Source organism: Monodon monoceros, unplaced genomic scaffold (assembly GCF_005190385.1).
Source record: "Monodon monoceros isolate NGI ecotype Baffin Bay Population unplaced genomic scaffold, NGI_Narwhal_1 Super_Scaffold_20, whole genome shotgun sequence".
Classification (NCBI taxonomy): Eukaryota; Metazoa; Chordata; class Mammalia; order Artiodactyla; family Monodontidae; genus Monodon; species Monodon monoceros.
In genome coordinates, this window is record NW_021703777.1 from 11,353,897 (window position 1) to 11,378,657 (window position 24,761).

The 24,761-nt window shown below is 34.3% G+C and overlaps 1 protein-coding gene and 1 non-coding gene across 3 annotated transcripts in view; both read left to right on the forward strand.

The window, feature by feature from the left end:
• Positions 1-24,761, forward strand: part of GRID2 (glutamate ionotropic receptor delta type subunit 2) — a 1,355,616-nt gene that overhangs the window by 226,558 nt on the left and 1,104,297 nt on the right. The window lies entirely within an intron of this gene.
• LOC114903310 lies at positions 22,070-22,177 on the forward strand. The gene has a single exon (XR_003795697.1). It is a non-coding gene; the product is annotated as a U6 spliceosomal RNA (small nuclear RNA).

A 24,761-nucleotide genomic window follows, 5' to 3' on the forward strand; every position in this document is an offset into this window, starting at 1 on the left:
TGGACCACAGATGCTCCTTACTTCTGTAAAGCTTTTTTATTATTTTGATTTCCTTTTTCTAGTAAAAGTTTGTATCTCACCCTTCTCACTTTTTCCTCAGTTGTTAGAGGCTGCTGCCTCAGCTCTAAATTCTCTGGCAGATGGTCCTCAGGGATGACTGCTACAGAGTCACTAGACTATAAGTATCCATTCCTCTTCTCTAACTTACTTCAACGGTTTAAGTTCTTTGGCCTCTCTGACCCATAACAGAACATGAAGGGGACTCAAATCTAACCTGAGATGTGATCTGCAGCGTAAATTGATCCAGTGAGATAGACTCAGTTGTGGAAAATGTATGTGTTGTAAGGTTTAAAAAAGGGCCAATAGCATAAAGACATCTTGAGAAGGATTTCCCTGGAAAGTTATCAATATTCTGACAACAAAAGATTAAAGGTCACTGTATGTGCTAAAGATTTTCCAAAGTCTAATGCTCATTTTGTCATTTCCATAAAGACTGATTCCTTTTCCTTTCTTGCATATAAGAAAAACTTAATTTTAAAATTAAAACATATTTTAGATGATATAAAATATATGTAAATACATTTGTCCTTCAATATTTTAACAAATCATTACACTTAGTTGAAAATTATGATTTACTTGAAATGAAAGGTAATTGAAGCTAATTTTTTTGGGATTATTTGTTTTTTTCTTTAATTTTTGCAATGAATTAGTAGTCTACTAATTAGTAGTCCTCTGCCATCTAACAAATTACCCAAAAACTCAATGGCTTACAGCAACAAACATTTATTATCCCATGGTTTCTGAGGGTCAGGAGACCAGGTGCTACTTAGCTGGGTGACCTTAGCTCAGAGTCCCTCACAAGGTTGTAGTCAAGTTTCGGACCAGGGATACAGTCATCTCAAGGCTTAATTTAGGGAGGGTAGATTTCCAGGCTCACTCACCAGGCTGTTGGCAGGCTTCAAGTTCTCAGTGGGTGTTGGCTGGAGACATCACTTCCTTGCCTTGTGGGCTTCTTTATAGGGGAGCTTGCAACATGGCAACATGCTTCCTTTAGCATGTATTAGCAAATGCTGAAATAAAAACAAATTGTCAGTGTGTATAATAAGCGCATGCATAGTTTCTTCATTCTAAGAAACCTTGATGTCTTGTAATCATTGATAGTATGCTGAATATACTTAGCATAGAGTCACAGGACCAGAATAATTTTTAATTGTATTCCTACAGCCTGTGTCTTGTCAACACAAATCTAAGAATTGAGCTAATAATCTCAGCTTGAAAGATTCATTCTATTTCTGAAATCCATGGAGCTTCCTATACTTGGCCAGTCCTCTCACAAATGTTTGTAACATTGCATACCATTGTTCCTGTGAGATGAGGAAGATCATAGATATCATCTTAAAAAGCTCCATTTACTCCACCTGAAATTCATGCTCCCTACCTTTTATTCTTTAAAAATCTAATTCATTCTTAAAGTCACTGCCCAAATGCTGCCATCTCCAATAAGATTTTCCTGGTGAGCCCAGATGGTTATAATCCTCCCACTTCTGATCTCTCCAACATTTCTGTGTTTTTGTTTCTTTGTGTTTTTATCAAAGGCACCATTAGACACTGTCTTTTATGACAGTTGGGTTAGCTAGCTATGTACCACCAGATCATATATTTCTTCACGCGTTTGTATGCCCATTGTCCAGCACTGAGCTTTACATGTGGGACACATTTAATAAATATTTGTTGTAAGATAGATGGAAATAATGAATCCATTGCTAGAGCTGATTAGTGTCCCCAGAGCAACTAATCTCAAATATATTTGTTGCAGAGGTCAACAGTAGATGAGACAATGACTGGTTTTATATCTCCTAAGAGCTGAGTAAAACCTTCAATAAATTTATTGTGGCTGGAAACCTATTCCATATTCATTTAACATTAGCTCTTTCCCAGTTTTCAACATAATTTATATGTATCTTTCTTTGTAAAATCTCCTAGGAACAGTTTGCCTGTTTAATTATTTATGCTAGTTTCTATAACCTATAAGTAAATTATTTCTTTTTTGCTTAATTTAATCTTATTATATGTCAACAGTTTGGTAGATATTATACTTTCGTATGCTTATGTTATACAAGGCATTTACTCATATACGGTTTTAAAGCATATGTATGTGTAGAATTGCTATTCAGACATCATACTGTCAAGTATTGGTAGGCTGGTTATTGACACCTTTCTGAGGAAGGTATTCTTGTCCTTATTATTAATATTACTAAACACTTCATTGTCTTCCATAATGAAAGAGAGGTATGAGTCAAAAGTATCAAACTTAGAGGGAAGATAATCTCATTAAGTCTGCTTACTCTGCATAAACTCGAGGAAAGATTGAATGTCTCTACATAAGTAATTACAAATTCATATGTTAAAACGGGGACTGATTCCCCATTTCTAACTTGGCCAGAGTATTTCTACTTAAGGGGCAGGTTTGTGTACAAATAAGAGGGGAAGTTACTAAACCCCTGAGCCCTACTCATAACTTACAGAGATTGCAAAGTGCTCATGCATATGGAGAAAGATTGTCATTATTTAATAATAATTAATTTACTATTTACCTAATAATTATTTACCTAATAATAATTAGGTAAATATTATTTACCTAATAATTAATTTATTACCAAATTTAAGCTTTTTACAGTATGGTTAAAAGTAAAAAAGAGAGACTCAAGTAATCATCACTCTTAATTTACTCTAAAAGGAAATTTTAAAATATTTTCCTAGTGTCTGCATTAATAGAATATCTTTGGCTTTATGTCATTGCTAAACAATGAAATATTGAAGGGAAATGATATTTTAGGAGATCTGAGTGAGAGGTAGGTCTCCTCCATCTTGCATAATCCAAAATGGAACAGCCCTGATGAAGGACAAATGTGGAGAAGTGAAGAGAGGGGAAGCTGCTTGATGAGATGCAGATGGACTCCTAGTGTCCAGCGATGTCAGTTCCCAAAGCTAATCCTTACTCACGTGCTCTGGAAATAACCTTCCTTTGGGTTTCCTTCTCCATACACACCCTACAGCTTCTGCATGGCAGAGGGAAAGCAGGTGCTAGGTGAATTTTATAATGAGGTTAATGAGCATTAATTCTGTTCCTCTCTCTTTTAAAGCCTTGTATAATCTGGCCATACCCTTCCAAGGCAATCATTTTGTATTCTTTTTCCCCAACCGTCGTGGAGGACTTTAAGCAAAAGTATGATTGGATATTGGTTTGGGGGTGAACTGTATAACGCTAAAACCCCTTGTGATATTTTTCATCCTTTATTGATCAGAGTCTCCCAAAGATGTAGTGTCACTGTATGCTTTTGTTTAGATCCATTTAGCTGTCTGAAACATCCTCTCTTTACTCATTTATATCCTATTTATTGTTTCAGACCTTGCTCAAGGTCACCTTCTCCATGATGTTTTCTAATTTTTTACTCTATTTCCAGCAAGTCATACCTTCCTTTGAAATCTTTTTAGAATATTGCCTGGGTGTTGTAGCACAGTGTAGCACAGTATTTCCCAAAATGTCTTTTGAATATTCCCATTTGAAATGGGATTTCTGAAGTGAAATAATTTTGGAAAATGTGACATGTTCCATCTCACTGTTGGATACTTAAAAAATACATCGGCATATCAAAGCTTTGGGAAGTCCTGCATTAAAAAAGCTTGCTCACTTTCTTTAACTCGGCATTATTTTAAACTTCTACAACATTGCGTCCTTGTTTCATGTAATAACTGGTACCTTCCTACAGAATATGCTTGAGAAATGCTGGAGTAATAGAAATATATACAGGTTTTGGTGCCAACTTGTGTTTGAACCTTATTTCTCTGGCTTACTAACTAATCTATTGATATTTACCTAATCCCTCTAAGCTTCTTCTTTTGCATTTGGCAAAATGGGAAATATTTCATACAGAGTGAGTACCACAAATAGGTTAATATGCTTTGTCCACATTTTGTTTCCCTGGAGGCCCTGAAGTTCAATCGTTTCATGGAGCTTAGTGTATTCTCTTCATGGAGGCAGAAAATATGTTGTGTGAGCATCATTTACATATTCAGTACAATCCTGCACACTCTAGGCTTAGTTCAGCCTGAGCAAAGCTTCATAGCGTGGCTATATTATTTTGTTTACATTCACAATTTATGTTGTAAAATATGTATATATGTATATCTATTAGGTTCTATGAAAATGACTTTTGCACTAGTCTCAATTTTGAGTGCTTCATGTCACTGTTCTTTTACACTATCTGTACAATTGATAGTTGGTGGAATTTTGGCTTGCTTATATAATCTCATGAATCTATTCAACTTCAATTATTTTAAATACAGAGATTGTAGTTATCATTCTTATTACTGCTAATACATATCTAGATCACAATATTCTAGTGATGCCATGACGTTGGCAGTTGGATAATTCAAAATATTTATAAAATCATTGTGAAAGGTTCTGTGTTCTTTAAAAGGCTGAGTGGCCAGGCCTAGGGTACACCTTAACACAAATAGTAGACTCTGCTAAATAGGCACACTCAAATCTAACAATGAATAACTTCATTCTATCTAGATATATGCTTTTCTTTTCCTCTGACAAAGTTTGGATTATAGTTTTCAAAGAAGATTTGTTTTGCTTTTGAATCCATTTCTCACAATTAGTCTAGTGATCCATTCCTGCCTGGAGGGCCTCATTTGTGGCTTCTCTCCTCTGTAACAACATGGAATCTCTTTGGGAAGAACAAGTTGAGTTTACTTATACCAAGGCCATTGCCATAAAGAACAGGGAAAATTCAGTTTTGTATTTTACTCTGTAGACTACAGATGAAATTACTCAGATTCCCCCAGGGTAATGAGCAGTGAGTGACATGTAAATGATACTGCAATATTCTAATAATTTCCAGGGCTAGTTAGTACAGTATCAAACCAGCAGTGAACATAATTCAAAACTTTTTCCCTATTTGAGCATTAGGTACCATAACTTTGCAACTAACCTAATGATAGGTGTTTCATTAAAACTAGGTAGGCATTGAATTTTACTATAAATATTTTTACAAGTTATGTTCCAAACAGTGCTTATGGTCAATTCTCATTTCTCAGTATTGGCTGCCTTATTCCCAGACCACTCTCTGCCAAGTTCTCATGCCCAATTGTGCCATCCTGGGGATATGTAGGAACATAGGCAAGCAAGGGTCATAATGGGAAGAACTTGGGCTTTGCAGTCCAGTCAAGAATTTGAATCTTGATTCTCTAGCTTACAATTTTCTTAGTAATGATATCTACCTCACAAAAGTTTAGTGAAGGTTAAAGTAGGATATATATGTAAAATACCTTACAGAGTGCAATAATCATAATAGGTACTCAAATATACATAGTTCTCATCTATGAAATTCTTCTATGGAAACAGTTTATAGACTTATATTTGTCAGTTATAGGTAAGTGAGCATAATATTTATAGTTCTAATTATCCAGGCCAATTCTGTTCTTCAGCACAGAGAATTGTGCGTTTGATACTATTGTTTTCCCATGACTTTGAGACTGCCTCATGAATGGCAGTGCCTGTGGAATAAGAGCTATCTGAGTGGTTTTGTAAAGCATTAAATTGTAATTTCACCATCATAACCTCCCCCCTTCCCCCTGCCAAACACACACCTTTCTAGTTTAATGATTAAAAAGAGTAACTTTGTTGGGATTATGTGCTTTAGTTAAGCTTTTGGAAAGTTCTGAAAATGAGAAGCTATAAAGAAGTGGAATGAGTTCTCTTTGCTCATAAGTGGAAGCACTTTTCCCACCACTGCTTGTTTTTGGTATCCTTCAAGAGCTGGTAGGTTTATCAACTTTTCTGCCTCAGTAAGGTGTGAGTAATATATAAACTAAACGGATTCAGGACCTTAATTACACCTGAAAGATCCCTTCACGGAAACCCCAGGTTAGTATTTGAATAACTGGGAGAAGTTAGATGTACACTAGGGGCCAGGAACCTTGGCGGGGTGGCACGTCTAAGAATTCTGCCACACTGAGGATCAAAAAAATAAAAAAGTTAATTTGTCCAATGTAGAACGGGGATTTGAAATCTAAGTACAGTATTTTGTAATATTTTGTTATATGTCACCTTTTATAAAGTTTACACTAGTAACCAAGCTAAGTGTAATATTGCGTGTTGTATTTTGCCAGTTAATACACGGAGTTTTCTAACTTGACCATTCTTTACTTGAGATATTTTCATTTATTTAAAATAAATTAGTGCTTCTGAGGAATTGGGAGGGGAGGAAAAACTTAGGAACTTGCATTTATTTAGTATATGTTATCTGCTTCAAATATTCCATATACCTATGAAAATGGCATGTCTATAGTACAATCTGGTAAAGTGCCAGATATATTAGCTTCTGAAGTGAATAGCTGTATAGCATGATTACTCAATGATTTTTTAAGCAGTAATGAATTTAACAGATAATTTACTTTTATAATCAAAAATGAAAGTGTTCTCTCCAAAAGGAAAATGAAAAAAGCAGTTTGACATCAGTTGTTTCTTGAACTATTGCGCTTGAGTGACATCCTATAAATTTCTTTGGAATATTATTAAAATCAAATTATTTATATGTGTGTGTATGCATGTGTGTAAAACAATTACTCTTCAAATTACTTTAGGGGGGTATGTGCATGTAAAAATGAAAGTAAAAGTTATTCAAGGGGCAGCATCTCAAAATGTCATGATTTCCATACATAGCAAAAAAGCCAGAAAGTTCATACTACCATTCAATTCAGTATAGAGAAATTTCACTTTTTTCAAGATACAAAATGAATCTAGAGTCATTATTCTGCATAGCATGTAACTCTTTAATTGTGTTCAGAGAAGTAAAATAAAGTTTGCCAACAATGGAAAAGAGGGACCAGAAAATTTGTTGACAGCATATCCAATGAACACAGTTTCGGACAATAGGATGGATACATGTTAGGCCTGACTGGATCTATTCATCCGCCTTTCCACAGCTGGCATGCCTCCTCCACAATGGAAGAAAAGCTACAGAAAGTTTCTCTCTTTTGCAAACAACATGTAGAGCAACTTCCTTGCCTCTCCATGATCTTTATTGTACATTGAGATATTTTTCTATAGAACAGGTGAAGAAATTACACTATTATTAAAGAGTGATAACTAACTTAATCTGTATACAGGAACAGTAAAGATCCTGTTTCTGTTCATGCTAATGACAAATAATTGGAAGAAACCCTATAAGAACATGGTGATCCATGAGGCTAAAATGTGCCAAAGACAGCACATTTTTCTGATGCACGTTAAACAGTTTCATCCAAAGTATGAGCAGTCTTGTGTCATGGTGGTGCTCACTTGTGAATGGCTGTCACTGCAGTGGTTGGGTATGGAAACTTGCTATAAAAAGCTGTTGATTTTCATATCCCTGTCTCTAAAGTGCTGCTCAGTCTAGAGATTTATTTTACTCTGATTAACATTTCACTTCCCATTAGTTACCTGCCAGAATCTCTTATTTAGCAAGTGTCCTTTCTTGTAAGTAGTTACCCCTTTAAAAGTTAAAAATGATCACATATGTATTTGGCTGTTCACTAATTCATATATGCTACACATAGTTTGCTGACATTAATTTGTTTACAAAATGCCTCAAATATCACCAAAAATCTGTAGGATCAAATAGCCTCCAATAGGCATTAGTAAACTATGTAATGATGTTCTTTTTTTCATTCCTTTGTAATTCTATCTGATGCATTTACCTTCAAAAAATATATTTATTTTCTCAAATTATAGAATATGTTCTGTTTCCTACTGAATATAAATGGTTTATCTACAAACTGGCTGGGATTCCTTATTTCCAAATTAGATAATTTTCAGGAGCTCTTTCCCATCTCAGATTATATTCTGATAGGTTTCCAGGTTTAACTAATGTATATCTACAAAAGGTGCTAAACTTGTATTTGCAGGTTCTACAGAAAAACATGCTCGCTTGGATTCATAGCATATTTGAAAATTTATTAAGCATTGCTGAACTATGATTATTTCTCTAGTTATATTTGTTATATCTTAATTTAAGAAGGATCTTTGGGATTTGTTAAGAATTTACACAAATTTCTAATTACATTTAGATAAATAAAGCAAAATTTTATTGGGAAATGGGACTCTAGAGCATGAAACCTCTTAGAACACTTTTCAAATTTTCACTGCTTTATGAAAGCTATGTACAAGGTGAAGTCCAAGGCAAATAAAGCTGAAGTGTGGATCTCTGAACAACAATTTTGACTCAAGACCTTATATGTTGACACATTTTGCACAAATATTATTACACTGTTAATATGTAATTATTACATATTACATATTACATATTACATATGTAATTAACATATGTTAATATGTTAATTTTAAAATATTCAATCTTATAATCAAATTTGATTTACTGATTTACTGAACACACTGTTATTACCTAATATGCAACAAGCACTTTTCTTTGTACTGATTATTTTTTATGAATATAGAAAACAAACTCCCTTGCCTCATGGAACCTGTATTCTAGAGATGGGAAGAACGTAAACAATAACAAAATAGTTAAGATATGTAATCTGTCAGATGGTGATATGTATGATGCTAAAACAATGAATGAAGGAAGGAGGAAAGGGCGTGGAGACAGAGGCTCCAATTTTAAATAGGGTGATCAAGGAAGGTCTCACTAAGAAGGTATCATTTGAGAAAAGACCCAAAGAGGTTGAGAAAACCAGCCATGTATTTGTCTAAAGGGAAGAGCCTTGCAAGCAGAAGGAAGAACAAGATCAAGATCTCTGACATAGGAACATGTGTTGTGTGTTCTAGGGACATTAAGGAGGTTGGGGTAACTGGATGTTAATGAGCAAGAGGCTGAATACTGGGGTCTGAGATCTGAAATTTAACAAAGGATCCAATTACAGAGGCCTCTATAACCCCCTGGAAGGATTTTTTGACTATTCTACAGATCTGTTGCTATGCCTACCATTCCTGGCTGCCTCTGACATTCCAGCTACCTTTTAAAACCACTTTTGGTCTCCCCCAGGTTTTCTCAGAGTTTTTATGTTGGTTCCTTCGATATGGCTCCCTTTACCTTCTGAAGTTTCTGTTTATTTGATTTGGTGGAGGGAAGCCTTTACTAGTTTGTCATCTTGTCAGAACCTTGAAGCATAAAATTGTTTTGAAATACAATTTGAGAAGCAAATATTTCAGACTTTGAGGCGCTGTTAAACTTACCTATACTATCTTTTTATAATATGTAATTTCTGACATTTTCCAGCCTCTGTAAATAATACCCAACTGCAAGAGGAAGCACATTACATTTTTGGACAATTTAATAAGAAGAAAAAGTTTCCTTATATTAAAATTAGACACCTTTTAAAAAAGTGTATTCAGTACATCTATAAACTCACATAGATTAAATATACATGTTATAGAATTATGACCAAAAGAGACATTAAAACTTACCACTTCTAATTCTTCAGGTTTTCAACCTTTGATAAGTAACTTATTGATCATATAAATGTGACTTGTTTAAGAGGTTAGGTGCCATCTCAGACTGACAAGACATCAGGTGTTCCTCACTAATTCTAAGGGAACCCTGGCTAGAGGAACTTCTTCAGAATGTTAAGCAGCACCAAGGAAGATATGGCTGAAAATGAGACAAAGTAAAAGTAAGTGGAAACATAAAAATTCAAGGTTTTTTAGCTGTAAGTGGAGACCTTAGAGAAAACAATTGTAGAGCAGATCTCAATGAAAGCTGAGTCCATTAATAGATGATAATCACTCTCCAGAAGTGTTGGATCTTTAACTTTTCTTTTATAGCCCTTTTTGGGAAAACTGAGTTTACAATATCAGCATTAAATAGCCTTAGGAAGCATCAATAGGATTAAAGGAATTAAAAATAAAAATTCAGACTGAATGAAACAGTCTGTGGTTCATTATGTCCTCCTTTTGTAGAGGATGTAGGGCAATAACATAGGTGTAAGCCTCAACAAAGTGTATCCTTTTATACCAGTGGTTCTTAAACTTTAGCATGCGTTAGAGTCACCAGGAGAGTTTGTTAAAAAACAGATTGCTAGTCCCCACTCCAGTTCATAGATGACAGTGATGCTGCTTTTCTAGGGGCCAGTCTTTGAGAACCAGGATTCTCATAGGTAAGTGTTCTTAGGGTCATATATTACCTAGGTGATTACTCTTAGGATAATATATTTTGGGAGGTTAGAAAAATGTCTTCACATAGGGATCCAGGATTTTTGCAGCTTTTGGATTCATTATCCTAGAGGGTCTCTGTGCATACAGACATCAGGAGACAAAGACCATGCAAATACTTGGTTCTTAACCAATGTCTTGTACTGGAAACGGCATATATCCCACGTCTCCTCACATTCTTTTGACCAAGCGTAACTATAAAAGAATCTAGAAAATGGCAATGGAATTTCAGCTCCTAACACCAGAGATTCTGATTCACTATATCTGGAGAGGAAGGTTTGATCTTTAAAAGTTCTATCACTGATTGAGTTATTCGCTAAGTTTCAGAATTCTGGTTCCACCACTATGGTTCAACAAAGAAATATTGAGGGTCTATTATATGAAAGACACTGTGCCAGCCAGTGGGGACTATTAACTTTGATGGAAAGTTAAACATTAGCCCTGTTTTGGGAGGGCTTCCAGCTTAATGAGAGAGAGAGAGATAAACACAGGACCCTTATGCCAGGTTAATTCTCTAGATGTGTATTGAAACTCTGTCTCAACTTCCTTACTTCCTGTTCACTCTTTAACCCATTTTAATTTGGCTTCCACTCCCACTAGTTCCATTGAAGTAGGTTTTATTAAAATAATGAACAATGTCCATGTTATCAAACACAGGACAAGGATATTTATCTGTCCTCAATTTTCTGAATAGCATTTCATATATTTGGCCTTTCCTAATTTTTTGAAAAACTTTTCTTTTTGCTGCTTTTAATGCTTTTCTTAGTTGATATTTCCCCTGGATCAATCGTTGTACCTTCTAATCCATCCTGGATTACTTTTCTTCTTCTAATTAAGACTGGATTGCCTCTGGGATTTGTTTGGGTCTCTTTTTTCTCCGTTTATGATATTTCCTTATATGATCATGTCCAGTCTTAGGTCTTTAATCCCCAAAGATATGTTGATGACTTTCAAATGTATGTGTCCTACTCAGACCTCTTTCTCTTAAGCTTCATTTCCACATATTCATTTGCCAACCTAACATCTCCCCTCAATTTTAATAGACATCTGAAACGGAACATATACAGCTGCTTTTTTTTTTCTTCAAAAGAGGAATACTACATACCATGTCATTGAGTGAAACTGTTTGAAGAGATAAATTAAGGATAGTTTGAAGACATTCATTGTTGTCTCTTCTTTGAGAACATCTTATTCTGAAAGCAGAATATTTTTGGCTCAGGAATGGACTAAACTTTTAACACAGATACAGTTTATTAGTATAAGAACTATAGATTTTTGAACCCAGAAGCTCTAGATTCAAGTTCTGGCTCATTTATTTCTAGCTATGTGATTGGTAATTCACCTGACTCTTCTGATTGTCAGTCTCTTCACCTATAAAATGAGGATGAAGGGAGCTACCTAACAAGAATTTCAACGTTTAGAAATATTGTTGTTCTTTTCTTACAAATAGAACTAACAGTGGCAAGCATACACAACTTTGGCCATTTTTGTAAGATTTACTGTAAGATTATCTAGCAAGTGATTACTGAAAATAGGACTTGAAAGTTGAATTTTCATAAGTTTTTGACTTACAGATAGTCAATGACTGTGATACAGATCTTGGTAGCTGAAAGAAATTGGGTATATTTTGCAACCATTACATCTAATAAATACCTAAAAATATTGCCATCCTTGTAAGGAAACTCATATCTCATTCACTGCTGTCTAGTCTACAGTTATAATAGAACCATTGTTTTCTCACTGTTTTTAAGATATTTTATAGGGCAACCCCCTAGCATTATCTTTATGCAGCTCCCCAACATTAGTTGCTTATTCAGTATATGAAATAGCATAAAATAGGACATGTCGGAAAATTTTTTTCAGTAGATTTCTGTAAAATCTTTGGTTTTGCTAGTTAAAAGTGCTTATGTAATAAAGAAGATAAAATTTTTACAGGTGGGTTCAGAGATAATGAAACCATGAGGTGTGAAATTTATATTAAGAGAGTACCTTTTTGCTACCTGAAATATGCCACAGGGTGCATTCATTTTCTTTAGAAATGAAGACCATATTTTATAGTTCTGAAGTGCTTAATTTCAAATGACTTACCTAGTTAGGTTGACTCAGATTGGTAAAATGATTTTTTTTAATGTAGAAGCAGAGTGAATTTTTGTCTTAAGCATAAAATTAGAATTTTTACTGTGTAGAAAATGGGCTAAACTAAGTTATTTGTGTGCAAAGTATGTTTGAATATTTGAAGAGCATGCATAGCATTCACATTATATATATTTTTTTCATACAGGTATTTCTTTCACCTGTGATTTTAATTATAGTACCATATATCAGTTCTCACTTTTTTTAAATGGTAATTGAAGGTAGTAATAAAAGAATCTAGTGAATTGTTACAGGAGGAAAAAAGTTGAATCTGTTCCATTTCTAAAAATATCTGCAAGTCTTTTCAGTGAATGTACTTTTCAAGAAGCTACCTTCTTATCTTTTTTTTTTTAATGTGCATCATTTCAGTTTGGGAAGAGTTTGAATTGCTCTGCTGTGTTAAAAAGTCTCTTTTCATAAACCAGTTATTTCTGTTCTTGTCATACCATTTAAGTTTGTAATAATAGGATATTGCTTCAATTAAATGTGTGATATGGGGAAACGGACTAAAACACAGGATATAAAGCTCTGGATAACTTCACAGAGTCAATATAAAAATAGTTAAAAATTAAAGAATTAAACAGTGTCATTTTCTAATTTTTTAATATAATGGTAACATACACATAACAGACTTTACCATCTCTCCCATTATTAAGTATACAATTTGATAGTTAAATATATTCATAATGTTGTGCTACCATCACCACCATCCATTTTCAAAACTCTTTTCATCTTGTAAAATGGAAACTCTATACCCATTAAACAGTCACTCCCTATTCCCCTCTCTTTCCAGCCTCAGGACACAACCATTCTCCTTTCTGTCTCTATGATTTTGACTACTTTAAGTACTTTGTATAAGTGGATTCATATAGTTTTTGTCCTATTATGACTGGCTTATTTCATTTAGCATAATGTCTTCAAGGTTCATTCATGTTGTGGTGTATATCAGCTTTTTCTTCCTTCTTAAGAATGAAAAATATTCCATTGTATGTATTTACTACACTTTGCTTATCCATTCATCCATCATTGAATACTTAGGTTGCTTGCATACATTAGCTATTGAGAGTAGTGGTGCTATGAGAATGGGTGTACAAATGTCTCTTCAAGACCCTTCTTTCAGTTTGGGGGAGTATATACACAGATGGAATTGCTGGTTCACATGATAATTCTATGTTTAATTTTTTGAGAGCTGCCATGATGTTTTTCAAAGCAGATGTACCATTTTACATTCCCACCAAGGGTACCCAAGGGTTCCAATTTCTCTACATCTTGCCAACACTTGTTATTTTATGTTTGTTTTTTTTAGTAGCCATCTTAATGAGTATGAGGTGTTACCTCATAGTTTGATCTTCATTTTCCTAATGGTTAGTAATGTTAAGGGTCTTTTCATGTACTTATTGACCACTTGTATATCTTCTTTGGAGAAGTGTCTGTTCAAGTTCTTTGCCCACTTTTGAATCCAGTTATTCTTTTGTTGAGTTTTAGGAGTTCCCCATATATCTGGATATTAATCTCACATCAGAAACATGATTTGCAAATATTTTCTCCTGAAGTGAATCTCTTGTAGACAGTATATACTTGGATCATGTTTTTTTTATAGCTATTCTGCCAAACTCTGTCTTTTTTTTTTTTTTTCTTTTTGCGGTATGCGGGCCTCTCACTGTTGTGGCCTCTCCCGTTGCGGAGCACAGGCTCCGGACGCGCAGGCTCAGCGGCCATGGCTCACGGGCCCAGCCATTACGTGGCATGTGGGATCTTCCCGGACTGGGTCACGAACCCGTGTACCCTGCATCGGCAGGCGGACTCTCAACCACTGCGCCACCAGGGAAGCCCCAAACTCTGTCTTTTGATTAGAGAGTTTATTTCATTTATACTTAATTACTGATAAAAAGGGAATTTTGTCATTTTGCTATTTGTTTTCCATATGTCTTATACCTTCATTATCTGTCATTTCCTGGATTACTGTTTTCTTTTTTGCTTAATTGGTTTTTTGGAGTGAAACATTTAAATTCCTTTCTCATTTCCATTTGTATATATTCTATAACTATTTCCTTTGTAGTAATCATGGAGATTACATTTAACATTCTAAAGTTATAACATTCTAATTTGAGTTTATACCAATTTAACTTCAACAACATACAAAAACTCTGTTCCTTACACCTTCATCCTCAGTCCATTCAGTTGCTTATGACACAAAATTATATCCATATACATTGTGTGCCCCAAAATATAAACTAATGATTATTTAAATGTATTAGTCTCTTAAATTATGTGGAAAATAAAATGTGCAATTACAAACCAAAGTTACAATCAATAATACTAGCTTTTAGATTAATGATTGTCTTTTAAATAAAATATCAGTGTCTTAAATCATGTAGAAAAAAATGGAGTTACCATCATTATAATAAAACTGACTTTTATAATTGCCTAAGTATTTACCTTTACTGACATCTTTATTTCTTCATGTGGCTTCAAGTTACTAGCTAGTGTCCTTTTATTCCAACCTGCAGGACTCCCTTTAGCATTTCTTGCAGAGCAGGCCTAATGATAATGAATAACCTCAACTTTTATTTATCTGGTCATATGTTAATTTCTCCCTTAATTTCACCCACTGCCTTCTGGCCTCCAAAATCTCTGAGAAATTTGCTGGTAATCATATTGAGGATCCTTTGTATATGACAAGTGCCTTTTCTCTTGCAGCCTTGAAGATTCTCTTTTTGACTTTAGACAGTTTGATTATGATGTGTCTCAGTGTGGGTTTCTTTAAGTTCATCTTGAATGTTCATATACCAATCTTCTTGGGTATTTATATTCATGTCTTTCATCAAGTTTGGGAAATTTTCTGACAATATTTCTTCAAATATTCTTTCTGATCCTTTCTTTCTCTCTTCTCCTGAGATACAGGCCTTTAAACTTTGTTCACTTTTCTTCAATCTTTTTTCTATCTGTTCTTCAGACTTAATAATTTCCATTGTCCTATCTTCAAGTTCACTGATTCTTTATTTTGTGTGCTCTTTGAATCTGTCTGGTAAATTTTTCGTTTCCATTATGTACTTCTCAGTTCCAGAATTTCTTTGTGGTTTCTTTTTAGGTTTTATTATACTTTCATTGTTTTTCCATTTTGTTCATCCATTGTTTTCTTGACTTTCTCCACACCTTTTTCTAGTTTTTTGAATGTCTTTCAAGCAGCTGTTTAAAATCTTTGACTAAATGTCTTGCCACCTCTTTTAAAGGATAGTTTCTGTTGATTTTTTTTTCTTTTAGATGCGCCATACTTTCCTGTTTCTTGTATGCCATGTGATTCTTTTATTGAAAACTGGACATTTAAATATAATGATATGATAATTCGGGGTTAAATTCAGATTCTTCCCTTTACTACCAGTTTGCTCCATTTTTTTGTTGTTTTTGTTTTTATTTATTATTATCATTTTTATTGTTGTAGGCTGTCTCTGTGCCAGGGATCAACCTGCATTGTAAACCTAAGGTCTTTTCAGCTCTTTTCTGAGCCTGCATTTTTCTCTAGGCAATGACTTTTCATTTCCCTGTGTATGTAGTGCTTTTGAATGCCCTTGTCGGTAATGTCTGGCTCCCAAAAAGAGAAAAATGAATTGGAGTGGGGGAATAAAAGACTGCTGGCCCTCTTTTTAACCCCTCTGGCAGACACTTCAGCCAGAGAGGGAGGGGCTTGCAAAAGTGGAGGGAGGTGCAACAACAATGACTGCCAATATAAAATAAAAAATTTTAAAAAAAATTAAAAATAAAAAAATACCTAATTTTGACTGGACAAAAAAATGGCTGCTAGCCTCTTTTTCTACACCTCTAATATCAGAAGCAGCAATCAGTCATCAGAGCACAGATCCCTGAAATTTGGAGGACAGGGTCCATTTTGCCCACAAGCTGTATGCTAGGTGCTCCTGAAATGGCTTACAGCTGCCAGCTACATAACTGAGGGGTGGAGGATGGGTGGCTGGTACTGTGGTAAGGCCTGACATTGACTGAAATTAACTGCAGTTCACACTCTAAGTCTTCCTCTGGAAGTTGCAATCCTTCAATATATTCTGGAGTTCCAAAATAGTTTTGTCAGATAGAATCTAACCCTCCAATTGTTGTCTAAGTAGGGAAACAGATTCCTGATGCTTCCTACTTCATCATCTGCCCAGAATTTCTGTAAATAGTGCCATTTTTATTAAGAAAAATACAGATTATTGATCTTTCAATATCTAGTATTCTTTAAAAAGTACAAATAATTCTTATTAGAAGAACTGATTTGGACTTTCTATTCCCCAAAGACCAAATTTATATAAAAATATGTATAAGTTATTCAGAGAAGATCTATGTTACAGCATAAAATGATTGTTTTAAAGATTAGCCTCTATTATGCTCCACATGGAGAAGTCAGATTATCTGTCCCTTAAGCAATGTTCATTTTCTTTTCTCCCACAGACTTTTGGAAAACATACAGCAAAGTCAGATGTTTAAGTGGCAGCACTATCAGTTTAAATGTGCTTTGGGTTTCTGGGTAACTTTACAAGAATTCCAAATGAAATGCGAATCCAAATGTCATTGGAGAGTTAGCGTGAGAAAAAGGACTTGTGCTACAATGAAGAATCCCTTCATGAGTTTGACTTAGCTCACATTGTGATGGCATGTCACATTCCAACATAAATGCCTCCCCTGAAATGGTAGAGATAGTCATTGAAAATTTATCTACTTGGTCTATGATTTGCCCTTCTCATTTTAAGTCACTCTATTATAATATATTGAGGGAAATTGAGGATTTAAAGGTATCTGCAATATAAAAATATTTCTTATATTACAATATGCTTTCAAGTATTAATGTAGAGTCATTTAAATGATCTGTGTGGAGTTTTATCTCCTTCCAGTTATATCTTTCTATACTAATCATAAATAATTCTGTCTGTGATCTCAGCAATATCCTCTTTGAACTTGATTATCTATATTTAAAACAAAATGATGCTTGTCTGTAAAGTAGATAATTATGGTGGATGAATTGGGAGTTAATAGTATAATGTACTTTGAACTCTGAGAACAAAATACTAAGTAAGCAGTAGACACTGGGAGATAATGAACCCGTTCATTTCTATATCTGGTCACAGTTTTAATATTACAGACCTAGGTAAATTAGTAAAGGTCTTTAATATGTAAAGTCAATGACTCTGGTATTGTTGTTCTGTTAGGATCACTAGTCACTAAAATAGAAAAAATTCTAAGGCCTTAAAAAAATGAAAGCCTAGATAGAGATTTGTTCTGAACCCTGAATTTAAGACTATATCAAAGTGCGTATGTTATTGGAACTCAATTAATAGTATTCTAAAGTTAATGCAAAAATTGTCATTTAACATGTTTAGAAAATATACTTCAACTTGGTTCGTTGTATATGGTAGATAATTATTCCAAAAGCAGATTTAAATTTTGGGAAAAAATGGGTAAATTCTTGACTTACAGTACTCTTTAAATGGTATAGTTTAATTTATTGGGATTAATATTGTATCTACAAAAAACATGCAAAAATATTATTGAACAACTTTTGTAAACTGGGCCTAGTTAATAAACATTTCTCAAACAAAAAGATTAAAACCTATTTGAGAGTTTTAATATACACATAAAATTATGATAATAATAAAAATATCACTTGGTAATATAGAAATTTATTATAATAAATATATTGTCATATATTAAGCTTATAGATATCTTAGGGAGTTTGCCTTGAAAGTGAGAGCTGTGAATTTTGCCACAGTCATTACTAGCTTTAAGTCTTGGGAAAGTTACTTGCCCTGAGCCTCATTTCCATCAAAGGGTTTTCATCAATACTAAATGATATAATGCCAGTAAACTACTTATTACAATGCTTATTACTAATAAATGTTAATTACTTTCATTATTATTTCAATTATTATAAACTTGAGAGTAACACAACATATTATCTATAATTCAGAATAATATTTGCTAATTGCCATGACTTTGGTGTATATCCAGCACAACCTTTCAACAATTAGAGTTATTATTTTGATTTACTTCCTTAGAGTGCTCATGAAGGGTTAGATAAGGTGAACTGAGGAAAGTATACCTCTGATTGAAAGGAAAAATAGAGTTCTAAAAACCCTATTTCCTGTCTACAAAGAAATTAATGTAGAACATATTCAGAAAATTTCTATTGAATGAGAAAAGACTGCTGGAAATACTTGTTATACAGAATTAATTCATGGAGGATATCTCAATGTAATTAATATTATCTAGGCAGATTTTATATATATATTCACACACACATTCACACATGCATAAACACACACATGTATATGCGATACCTTCATTTTAATAATATCCCCACCGAAATAGTAGCTAGTCTGTATGCTCAGATGAAGATGCCAAATTATATAGAAAATGCTAAGTTCATTTGGTCACAATTCTGCTAAATTTTCCTGCTGTCTAGTAGTATTGAACTTGTTCAACCTTTTTTCTTCTTGTGAAGGGTGAAATAAAGGAGAAATCTGATTTTTATAGTATTTATAATGTCTTTATTACTCGTCCTCCTTTTGAATTATTTGCACAATTTCCACTGACATTAGTGGGAATATCATAAGTAGATCCAAAAACATTACAGTTCTCTTGATTTGGATACCTGTGCACAGTGAAACTAATGTGTATGCACAGTGCACTGTTAGAATTAAATTTAAAAACCTACTTCTGAATAGTAGCATCTAAAACAGTGAGGATATGTGATGACTTAACAATTCTGAATAGCTCTGCAGGACTGTAATTCTGCTGTGACCAATAAATTGTCTCAAAGCAGAGACTTGTGCCTTTTGAAAAAAATTTAACCTCCAAAGTGAAATTGCTGAAACTTCTAAGGCAAAAGACAATAAATTTTATGTGAAAACTCTTATGTTCAGGTTTTTACTATAATTCTTCAATTTTAAATACTTCATTGGCGTATAGTAAATGGACTTGTTATGCTGATTACCAGACTAGTACTCATTATCAAATATATATGTATCTGTTTGTATATATATTCTCTAGTATTACTAGTTATTGAATATATATCTAATATATTTAGTAGTACTAGTTATTGTCACACATATGTATACATGAATGACATAATGGATTAAAAATGTAATATATATATGCACATACATGGAGTATGTGCTTGAAATGGAAAAAAAAAAAAGCATTATATGGAAGAAATAGTTCCAAACTTGAAACCGGAAAACCTAAATTCTTACTCCACCCCTTCTAACTCTTGGCTGTGTAATTTTGGTTAAATTACTTAAAATCTTTTCACTAAAATTTCTGAAAAATGAGAAAGTTTTTGTATACCATCCTTAAAATTTCAGCTATGAGTTATGAAATACACAATTGCTCTTTCTGTTATCATCTTATGAAGGCATCTTAATTCTGCTATGGTCTGATGCAAGATGTAATGGATTTCAGCTGTCCTGTCAGCAAATCACTTGTGAAGAAACAAAATGGCTGGCTTCGATGATTATCTCTGTGTTGAGGGAAGGTTGACCGGGTGGATGAATGGATGGATGCATAAAGAGGAAAAAAGAGGAAAAAAGAGAAGAGGAAAAACTGCACAGAGAGAGAGACCAAGAGAATCAACTCTGTTGCTTCAAAGAAAATTAAAGATTCAATGCATGTAGTACCTTTGAAAAGTTTATTCTTTTTAAAACTATGTATCATAGAGAATTTATATATATTAGGCAAAATTAAATAAGTAAAGAGTTTGAACTCTGAGAATAAAAAAGACTAGTTACTTTGATTTTATTTGCAGCTCTGAAATCTGATCATATGTTTTTGGGCAGTTGTTTCATACATGTCTTTTTAGATGATAAGGTTTTAAGCAGAAATTGTGCAAGGGTAATGTTCATGTGTTGATCCTTTCTTGTTTTCAATTTTTAGAATTATTTATTTTAAAAGATATTTGGTATGTTATATAAAATGAGATATGCAGACCTTCGAGTAATTTTGTCAACTCTGTATGTGGAAAAGTTCTTTTTATAGAAGTGCTGGATCTGGTGGACCCCGACTAGGTCCTTCCCTTGCCTTGTGTTGCTTGTGCCAATCGAATGAGACCAGGTTTGGCAAAGCAGAGCAGAAACTTTATGCCTTGATCAAGGAATGGGGAAGGGAAGTGGGAAACTTTTAAGGGTTAAGAGATGGGTGTGCCATCAGAACCCGGGGAAAGAGGCAATAAGTTCCAGAAAAAGCCAAAACATGCACAGTCCTATGGGCTCTTTTGTGCAGGACATTAATTGTGCTAGCAAAGTGCAAGTCCTCCCTTTCAGAGGAGATCCTAGCATGGTAATGAAGCAAAGGCAACTTTCAGACGTTTTGGGTCTCATCTGTACAGGTGCTGCCCTGGTGGTCAGGCTGGAACCAGTTCAGGGCAGTGGACTGTCACCATCTTGGACCTTTCTGCTCAAGCTGATTCTGTGGTCTGGCTTATGTGGCTTCTGCCTTAGTTTTTGTTAGGCACAGCTGTGGGCATAGACTAACAGACTGTGGTATGGAAAGAAAGAAAGTAGGTTAACCTCTGTACAGGTATGGGTCTCTTTCCGGTGACCCTTCAAGATGCGTATCCAAATCTTTCTCAATATTTTTAGAGGAAAATTCTGAGCTAGGTGAAGACATTTTCTTTCTTTCACTACCTTCCCAGCTAAACAATGTTTCCTCTACTTTCCTCTTATGTATAAGATAAAGATGAATTTAAATATTCAAACTAAAACTATAAGTATATGATTAATACTTTGCTGAATAATTTGGGAGTCATGATAATACCTGAGATAATAAATTCACATACAGGTACATTTGCAATTCTACTTCTGTTCTAATTTAGAATTAGTTGTAACTTACATTTTTATTCCTATATTTGAATTTAGGTATCCTATTTTACAAGATCATGCCTAACTAATATAAGGGAAGTTTAAACTATTCCTGTTTCTTGAGTATCTAATATATTCAGGCTCTGTTATAGACACTAACAAAGATAGTTTCTATGGCCCAGGAAATTATATTTTGCTAAGGAGACAAGACATATATCCATGGTGGAGACAACACCATGAATAAAGACATGAAGGTACAAAAGCTTAAAATGTTTTTGAGAGTTATGGATGTGGTCAGGTTAGTAACTTCTTTATTTTTTTTAAATTTATTTTTTGGCTGCATATGGTTTTCGTTGCTGTGCACAGGCTTTCTCTAGTTGTGGCGAGCGGGGGCTACACTTTGTTGCAGTGCACGGGCTTCTTATTGCGGTGGCTTCTCTTGTCATGGAGCACAGGCTCTAGGTGTGTGGGCTTCAGTAGTTGCGGTGTGTGGGCTCAGTAGTTGTGGCTTGCGGGCTCTAGAGTGTAGGCTCAGTAGTTGTGGCGCACGGGCTTAGTTGTTCTGCAGCACGTGGTATCTTCCCGGACCAGGGATCGAACCCATGTCCCCTGCATTGGCAGGTGGATTCTTAATCACTGCACCACCAGGGAAGTCCCAGGTTAGTAACTTCCTACAAATGTTTGTTTTCAACAGGCATATTTGCAAATGCAAATTTTAGAAAATGATTTTATTAACCTGTACGTATGACCCTTTACAATAGTTAAAAAATTAAGACTTCAACATTTTTTAATACCACTGTAAACTATAATTAATTCCTTTCTAAGACATAAGTAGACAAGGATGATATATTTTGTATTTAAAAACTTGTATGTAGTGCTCGCTTCAGCAGTACATATACTAAAATTGGAAACGATACAGAGAAGATGAGCATGGCCCCTGCGCAAGGATGACACGCAAATTCGTGAAGTGTTCCATATTTTTCAACAAACATGTGAAAGAATGCTCAACATCATTAATCATTAGAGAAATGCAAATCAAAACTACAATGAGATATCCTCTCACACCGGTCAGAATGGCCATCATCAAAAAATCTACAAACAATAAATGCTGGAGAGGGTGTGGAGAAAAGGGAACCCTCTTGCACTGTTGGTGGGAATATAAATTGATACAGCCACTATGGAGAACAGTATGGAGGTTCCTTAAAAAAGTAAAAATAGAACTACCATACGACCCAGCAATCCCACTACTGGGCATATACTCTGAGAAAACCATAATTCAAAAAGAGTCATGTACCACAATGTTCATTGCAGCTCTATTTACAAGAGCCAGGACATGAAAGCAACCTAAGTGTCCATCAACAGATGAATGGATAAAGAAGATGTGGCACATATATACAAGGGAATATTACTCAGCCATAAAAAGAAATGAAATTGAGTTATTTGTAGTGAGGTGGATGGACCTAGAATCTGTTATACAGTGTGAAGTAAGTCAGAAAGAGAAAAACAAATACCGTATGCTAACACATATATATGGAATCAAAAAACAATGGTCATTAAGAACCTAGGGGCAAGATGGGAATAAAGACACAGACCTACTAGAGAATGGACTTGAGGATACGGGGAGGGGGAAGGGTAAGCTGGGACAAAGTGAGAGCGTGGCATGGACATATATACACTACCAAATGTAAAATAGATAGCTAGTGGGAAGCAGCTGCATAGCACCGGGAGATCAGCTCAGTGCTTTTTGACCACCTAGAGGGGTGGGATAGGGAGGGTGGGAGAGAGGGAGATGCAAGAGGGAAAAGATATGGGGATACATGTATATGTATAACTGATTCACTTTGTTATAAAGCAGAAACTAAGACACCATTGTAAAGCAATTATACTCCAATAAAGATGTTAAAAAAAAAAACTTGTATGTAGAGTCACCTGAATATGTCACTCTCTTTGTGTCAGGATAAGTGAAGCCTTTTTTCCCTCCCATGGATGGAGCAGATCATCAGTCCCAAATAGTGGAAATGACTAATTAAAAATTGGTCTAACGGGAATATTTAGGAGGTGTTTGTTCTCTGCCTGTTTCCTGGTTATTCTTCCCTCCAGTTTGGCCAATGCAAAGTGTAAATAGAGTATAATTTGTTGATCAAACTGTGTGTGTGTGTGTGTGTGAGTGTGTAAGTGGTGGAAGAATTATTTCATCTTGACAATAAGTTGGATCTGGTTTTCACCTCCAGGTTATAAAATAAAACAGTTAAAATGTGCTAATAAAAATAGCTGGGAAAGAAATAGATGCTGTGTCATCATGTAAGCTATATAGCTATGTATGTTGCATTTGAGAAACTTTAGTTTCAAAAAGTAAATCTAGGATATTTGAAGTTAAATTAGACTGCTAATATGTGTGTGTGTTAATACAAAGGATAAAGAGATGACATTGCAATACTATTGGAAGTGCATGCCATAAGAAAGAACTGTCTTTCCTGAGATTCTTCATGTGGAACTTACAAGGTTGTTTTCAGAATACTTGTGTTTGATACAAAATGCTTCATTTAACAGTACTTTTGTGGTAAAAAGGCAAATTTAAGATGAGAGTTTATAGCTGAAGGAAAAAGTAAATAAATAAATAAGTGTATTTGAAATGTTGGCTAGGATTTCCTGTTCTTTGGTTTATGCTGCTTGTGTGCAGTAAGATGAATCATTTCTTTTGTGTACTTCTTTGCTGTTTGCAGAAAGATGAACTGCTTTTTTTGTGCATTTGCTTTCAGTATGTCTTAATTCAGCACAGAATTGACTAATTTCTTATCATTTTGGCAGGTTTCTGCCATTTATTAAGCCAGGTTTAATGTTTAAAGCAATTTTAAGTGTTCTGTCAGGTAATAGTAAAATGCTTCCATTAAAAATGCATTAGCAGTACTCAGCGGAAGTCAATAGCATCACCTGCTATAAAAAAAGTTTGATTAGAAACTTTTCCAAAAGACCCATTTAGAATCCATGACAAGCTGAAACATCTCTATATAAATATACATCACTTCTTTGAGAATAGACATTTAGATTATCTGGTTTAAAGCAAATTGATTATTTTCGCTCCAGTTATAGCACATTTATATCACACTTCCTAAAAAGCTGCTAAAGAAATTTTTATATCCCAGTCTGATAATATTAGATTTCAGTGTAAGGATTAACTTAGATTCTCATAAATATTATCACAAATTAAAATGAGTCTTCATGAATGTGAATTAAAATTATCAAGATAAATCTAAAATTTATTGCCTAAATATTAGTTTATAAAGTATATTTCTAATTCAGAGGTGACAGGATAGGGCAGAAATTAATGTCTATTACATATGTTGATTACATCAATAAAGTATTAATAGTCTGGGTATTAGCTATATAATAGTGTAATTAAGAAATAATTTATTTATCAATTTTAAAAAGTTCTTCACCCTTTTCTAATGTTCTTAGCCATGGCAGGTATTCACATACATAGGAAACGTAAAGGAAGGATTTAAAAAGGCTGGTCAAAGTAGTAAGTGAATCCATGCGAACATAGAAGAGCAGTGGTAAGAGAAAGC